This window comes from Arachis duranensis, chromosome 5, assembly GCF_000817695.3.
Source record: "Arachis duranensis cultivar V14167 chromosome 5, aradu.V14167.gnm2.J7QH, whole genome shotgun sequence".
Taxonomy (NCBI): domain Eukaryota; kingdom Viridiplantae; phylum Streptophyta; class Magnoliopsida; order Fabales; family Fabaceae; genus Arachis; species Arachis duranensis.
Genome location: NC_029776.3, coordinates 36,480,597 through 36,487,164, shown reverse-complemented (window position 1 = coordinate 36,487,164; position 6,568 = coordinate 36,480,597).

Genomic DNA, 6,568 nt, shown 5'->3' with positions numbered 1-6,568 from the left:
ATTGCTTCTCCATTTGTTGTTTCTGCCACACCTCTTGTTGGCTCATCCAGCTCAGTATTTGCTCTTGCCCTTTCATATGTATCACTCCCATATCTTCAATAGCTCTTAGAAGGTGAGTCATATTCAAGTCTGCTGAGTAAGGATGCTCTTCTTGTTAATATTCTTCCTGATGAGACTCCTCTTGATGAGCTCCTTCTTTTGCTTTTAGTTTCCCTATTTGTGGCCTTCTTTGTTGCTGTGCAGGTGTAGTGTAGACCATACGCTCGACTGTCATTAATTTCCCAGGGTTCACCCAGTCCGGTTTGCTATACTCAAAGACCACCTTGGCCTTTTTGCACAGTCTGAAAATGGTGTTGGGGTACCAAAGTCTGGCACCTGATTCAAGCTTCTCAGCTGACTCTTGAATTCCTTCAGCTATAAGTTCATGCACGTTGATTTCTCCACCTTGTACTAGGCAATGTACCATAGTTGCCCGATTAATATTCACCTCTGAATTATTTGCAGCTGGGAGAATAGACCTCCTTACGAGTTTAAACCAGCCCTTGGCTTCTGGGCTAAGGTCTCCCCTCTTGATGAATCTGGGTTTCCCATCTTTATACCTCTCCCAGTCAGCTGCTATAACACAAATGTCACCCACGATCTCAGTGAGCTCGTCATTGTCTTGGCTTTTATTTATCCTTGTATGATAATTGGGCTCATCAAAATGTGGTGCTTTCAGGTGAAGAGTTCTCATTATAGCACTTGGGCTGAAGTCCACCTCCTTTCCTCTTACATAGCTTTTGAAGGTTGGGTCCCTGGTTTTGTCTTCTCTTACCACATTTGCGTAAAATTCCTTGATGAGGTTTGCATTGATCTTCCCTTCTAGATTAGTGAGCAATTCCCACCCTCTTTCTTCTATCTTCTTCGGAATCTGTGGGTATTCGTTTTCATTGATTTGGAAGGTTAACTTGGGCAGTATCTTTTTGAGTTTTATCCGCTCAAATTCTCGTTCATGGAAGGCAGTTTTGAACCTCTTTTCATCATAAGGAGTGTTCTCCATTGGTTCCTTCCTCTTCTGCCTCTTCATCTGTAATTGAAGCTCTTTCTGTGCTCGTTGGCTCTCCAAATATTGTTGAGATAAGCTATCAATTGCTTCCTGCAGTTGATGCATATCCAAGGTGGTTGGTGCTTGCCCCTCTAAGACTTGTCCTTCCACTATTTGAGGGGCTGGCCTCTTCCTTTGCTTCCGTTGAGGCAAGGGGGATGTGGCAGCATTCATCCTTCGGACAGTTATTGGAATGCCTTCTTTTATCCACACTGGATCCTCATCCTCAAACACCACCCCAGCTCTCTTGCACAATCGGTAAATAGTGCTGGGGTAACCTAACGTTCCTCTTGCGTCACTTTTTTCTGCCATCTTTCTAATGCCTTCAGCTATGAGTTCATGAACTTTGATTTCTCCTCCTTTGAGTATGCAGTGCACCATTGTGGCTCTCTTGAGATTCACCTCCGAGTTGTTTGCAGCTGGGAGAATAAACCTCCTCACGAGTTCAAACCACCCCTTGGCTTCAGGAGTGAGATCTGTTCTCTTGATGAACTTTGGTTTCTTTCCCGCACCCCTTTCCCAGTCAGTTCTGGGTACACAAATATCCCGCAAAATCTGGTCATAATTGGGGTTGTCCAGTCTTGAGTGAAAACTCTCTTCTTCAAACTGTATGGACCGTAGCTTCAGTGCCCTCATGACACTCATGGGACCAAAATCCACTATCTTTCCTCTCACAGCTTGTATATGACTCATCTTTCTTATCATATCGGACCGCATTTGCATAAAATTCTCTTATGAGGTTTGCATTTACCTTAGTGACAGGATCGGTGAGGAGCTCCCATCTTCTCTTTTCCACTTTCTCTGTGATTTCTGGACACTCAGTTTTCTTCACTTGAAATCCCAGCTCGTAAATGATTTCCTTTTCAACCATCCACCCATATTTCAATGCATGGTACAAGCTTCTACATCTCTTTTCATCATACGGGTGTTGCTCCATGGGTTCTTTTCCCTTCATTCTTTTAGAACTTGAAGAGGCCATGAACTTGCGTTGCTGTTTTAAGGTGATTTGAGGATACGGATAGATGAAGAATGGGTTGGCTAGGACAATTTGTGATGAAGGGTTTTAGTACGCCAAAAGTGTAGAGTGTGGAGAGTGGGGATTTGAATGTGAGGAGTGAGGCTGCACTAAGGTTCCTTTATATAGGGAGATCATGAGAGAATGGAAGGTGTGGATTGCAAGAATGGTTGCTTGATGGACGGTTGGGGTCGTCTATGAAGGAAGGACAAGGATCATCACTTAATGAGAGTGAATGGTTCGGTCTTCAAAGGGTCTCCTTTCTTTAATGTTGCATGGCAACGTTTCCCCATGCGTTCCTTCTTGAGACAAGTGTGTAGTTCTCTTCATGAAGTGGCTGAACCTCCCCCATTTAATTGTCCAATCAATCTCCATCAATGCTCCTTTTCTTTTCCCTATAAAGACAAAATAAGAAAGGTGAGAATAATATCAAACCAAAGACAATTGAACTTTACTAAGATATCAAAATGACAACATGAACTTTACGGCTAGAATAAAAAAGAAAAATGAGAAAAGATTAAATTGTTTATTCATGAATTCCAACTAACTAACTAACTATTCGTGGGTCCTTATATGCATATTGGTGGTACCATGGGGTGACACCAAACTTAGTTTGGAACACTGTGATGAAAAGTTCTGTTCAGAGCTTCCAAGACTAGCATGCTCTTGATTGCATTCATGCTTTCTTGGCATGCTTTGAACACCAAACTTGTTCTTCACTATATACTGTACAATAAGGATTCCACCAAGAGTTTGTCAAGTTTGGGTTTGAATTCATAAATATTGACTTATTTACTATCTTCTAAAAGCACCTTGGTACCTTCTTCTTTGTTTCTTTTGATGTCTCCTTGCTCTTGGTTACCTCTTTTTCTAAAGGAGTTATGATATTGTCTTCACATGCCTCTAGAGGTTTAGGTTCCTCTAACTTTTCCTTGAGCTGTGGCAGTGGCTGTTTCCCTTGTTTATTAACCAAAGGGGTTTCCAAATAGGTTGGGTGTGCTTCTGTGTTTGCTTCCTCCTTTAGCATCTCATCATGGTCTTTACTTGGTTCCTTGTGCTCTTGGTCTACTTCTTGTGAGAGTTTGAAGACATTAAAGCTGAGCCGTTCATCATGGATCTTCAATATTAGCTCTCCTTTCTCCACATCTATGAGTGCTCTGGCCGTAGCTAGGAAGGGTCTTCCCAATATGATTGGGTGAGTGTGACTTTCTTCCATGTCCAAGATGACAAAGTCTGTTGGGAGAAAGTATTTCCCAACCTTTAGTAACACATTTTCCACCACTCCTATTGCTTGCTTTTGAGTCTTATCAGCCAGTCTGATGACTACATCTATGGGCATTATCTCATTGATCTGCAGCCTTTTCGCCAGGGATAGGGGCAGTAAGTTGATGCTTGCCCCTAAATCATGTACTTGATGAATGCAGGCATTTGTTGTATGGCCTTGATGAATGGTATGTTCACATACAGAGATGCAAACAAGTCTAAAAACCTTGAGTATATTCTCTTCCCCACAGCACCATTGAGCAGTTGGGGAAATGGTGCGTAGAGCTTCAGCAACTCTTGTTGTGAGATTTCTGGTTCTTGGTGATCTCTATCCTCCTCCTCTGTTGAGTTATTTTTAGGCTGTTGGGAGAGGTTGCTTTTCTCGTCTTCATCCTCTTGATCACTTGTAGTGACCATTTTGCAATCTTCCCATCTTACTTTCTTTGCTTCTCCTCTTGGGTTTTTCTCCGTGTCACTTGGGAAGCCATCAGTATGTTTGGGAATCTTCTCTGCTAATCATCCCACTTGGAATTCCAGCTTCTTGATGGTCTCTCCTTGGTTCTTAATGTTGGCTCGCACCTCTTCTTTGAACACCTTATCTTCTTGAATCTCTTGGCATATTCCTTCAAGTAAGGTTTTAAGCTTAGAGGGTCTGTCATCAATTGATGGTAAATTGTGATTAGAGGTGAAAGGATGAGAGGTGTTGTTGTGGGGGTGTTGATATGTCCTCTGTGTGAATTGTTGATGAGCTGCATTGTTGTTGGAGTTGTAATGTCTCTGGTCTTGGCTTTGCTCTTGCTGATTCCCCCACCCAAAGTTTGGGTGGTTCCTCCATCCAGAGTTGTATGTCTTGGAGTATGGATCATGGTTCTGTCTAGGTGAATTCCCAATGTAGTTGGCTTGCTCAAGGTCCTCTTCTTCAACTTCTTCTTGGGTTGTTGATGAGGTGGTGATTGCTGCCACTTGGTTCCTCTCCATCTTCTTAGTGAGGTCAGCTAACTGCTTGGTAATGAGCTTGTTCTGAGCCAGCAGAGCATCCACATTGTTTAGCTCCAGTACTCCCTTAGTGTTCCCTCTTTCGGAAGCATAGAAGTAGTCATTCTCAGCTACAGTTTCAATGACATCTATGGCTTCTTCAATGGTCTTCTTCTTGTTCAAGGAATGATCTACTGCCTTCTTTGATTCATATGACAAGCCTTCATAGAAGATATGCAACTACACCCATTCATTAAACATATTTGGTGGACACCTTCTTGTTAGGTCTTTGAACCTTTCCCTAGCTTCATAAAGTGTCTCCCCATCTTGCTGTCTGAACGTCTGTACTTCAGTTCTCAGCCTATTGATCCTTTGCGGGGGGTAAAACCTTGCCAAAAACTTATTCACTACCTCCTCCCAATTTGTCAGGCTTTCTTTTGGGAAGGATTCGAGCCATTTGAATGCCTTTTCCCTGAGTGAGAAAGGGAACAAGAGCAGCCTATAGACATCCTGGTGGACTCCATTGGACTTCACTGTGTCACAAATCCTCAATAAGGTGGTCAAGTGTTGATTCAGATCTTCTTGAGCACCTCCTCCAAATGAGCAATTATTCTGTACAAGAGTGATGAGCTGAGGTTTTAGCTCGAAATTGTTGACGTGTATGGTGGGCTTCTGAATGCTACTCCCACAATTGCCTGGGTTGGGATTGATATAAGAGCTTAACACTCTTCTATCCTCCCTAACATGATTTGCTCTACCTCCTCCCCCATGGTTATTAGCCTCTTCTTCACGTTGGTTTTCTATGTTGCCTTCCATGTTTAGTTCAAAGTGTTCCTCCTCCTCTTCAGCACCGATTGCACGTTTCCCTCTTGCTTCCCTCCTTAATCTAAGGAGGGTCTTCTCTGGTTCAGAATCGAAAGAAGTTGAAGCCCCACTTCTTCTCCCTGTCATACAACCAACAAGTACAAGCAAGGAAAAACTATGTGCAGATAGTATTGTTGTCAAAATTACTGTTAGTTGTGAGTGAAGCAATATATCAAACAGTTACTGGGTTAGTAAAATGAATTGTAAATAACAAAGAAACGAAAAAGTAGAGGGGGAAAGGGAAGAAGTTAACTAAGACAGAAAGTAAATTACTCAAACAGAAAGTTAATTCAACAAAACAAAAATGCTCAATCTAGTGATCTTCCAATCTAATAATTGTTGATGCACAATTAATCCCCGGCAACGGCGCCATAAACTTGATGCAGGTGGAAATTGTCTCTCAACAAATTTCCTTCGGCAAGTGTACCGAATTTTGTCGTCAAGTAAAAACTCACAATAGAGTGAGGTCGAATCCCACAGGGGTTGATTGATCAAGCAACTTTGATTAGAAGATTGTTCTAGTTGAGCGAATTCAGAATTTGGGTTGAGAGTTGCAGAAAATAAAATGGCAGGAATGTAAATGACGAAAAAGTAAATGCTAGAATTAAAGAACTGGAAGTAAATGACTGAAATTAAATTGCAGAATTGTAAATGGGAATGGGGTGTTTGCTCATGAAAATAAACGCAGAAATTAAAGAGAATGGGTGATATCAGAATTGGGGAGTTCATTGGGCACATGAGATGTTGCAATTCTCCGGATCAAGTTCATTTTCATCTCTTCCTCAATCAATGCATTCATTGATCTCCTTGGCAATCTTAATTGATTGAATTACAATTTCTTGCAATTCAATCTCTCAAGTCTTGATCAATAGCCAATTCCTTGGTCAATTGCTCATGAGAAGAAATGAAGTGTGGTCACTGATTATACCACATGCATTTCCCAAATCAAGTTTTGAGAGGATTATAGTCACATATCCATCCAAACCCAATTTGGTCCAGCATGAGAAAGCATTTCTAGCTTGATCTCTTCATTCCTCTTTCAAGGTTCAGAAGGGATCCAAGTTTGAATAGTTTCTTTTCCAAGATAACTACCCAATGGGATGAAGATCGAAAGATTTCAAGTAAAATCAAGAGAAAAGATAGAAGAAGAATGAAGAAAACTAGTATTAATCCATCAAATTACCACAGAGCTCCCTACCCAATGAAATGGGTTTAGTTGTTCATAGCTCTAAAAAATGAAAACAAAGATGGAGAATACATTCTGAACTACAAGAGCAGAGAAAGTAAAAAATATAGAGAGTAATGCTTTTCTTTCAGACCCTTCTCCAACTCTCCACCGAAAAAACTCTCTAAATAATTCAAAGCTA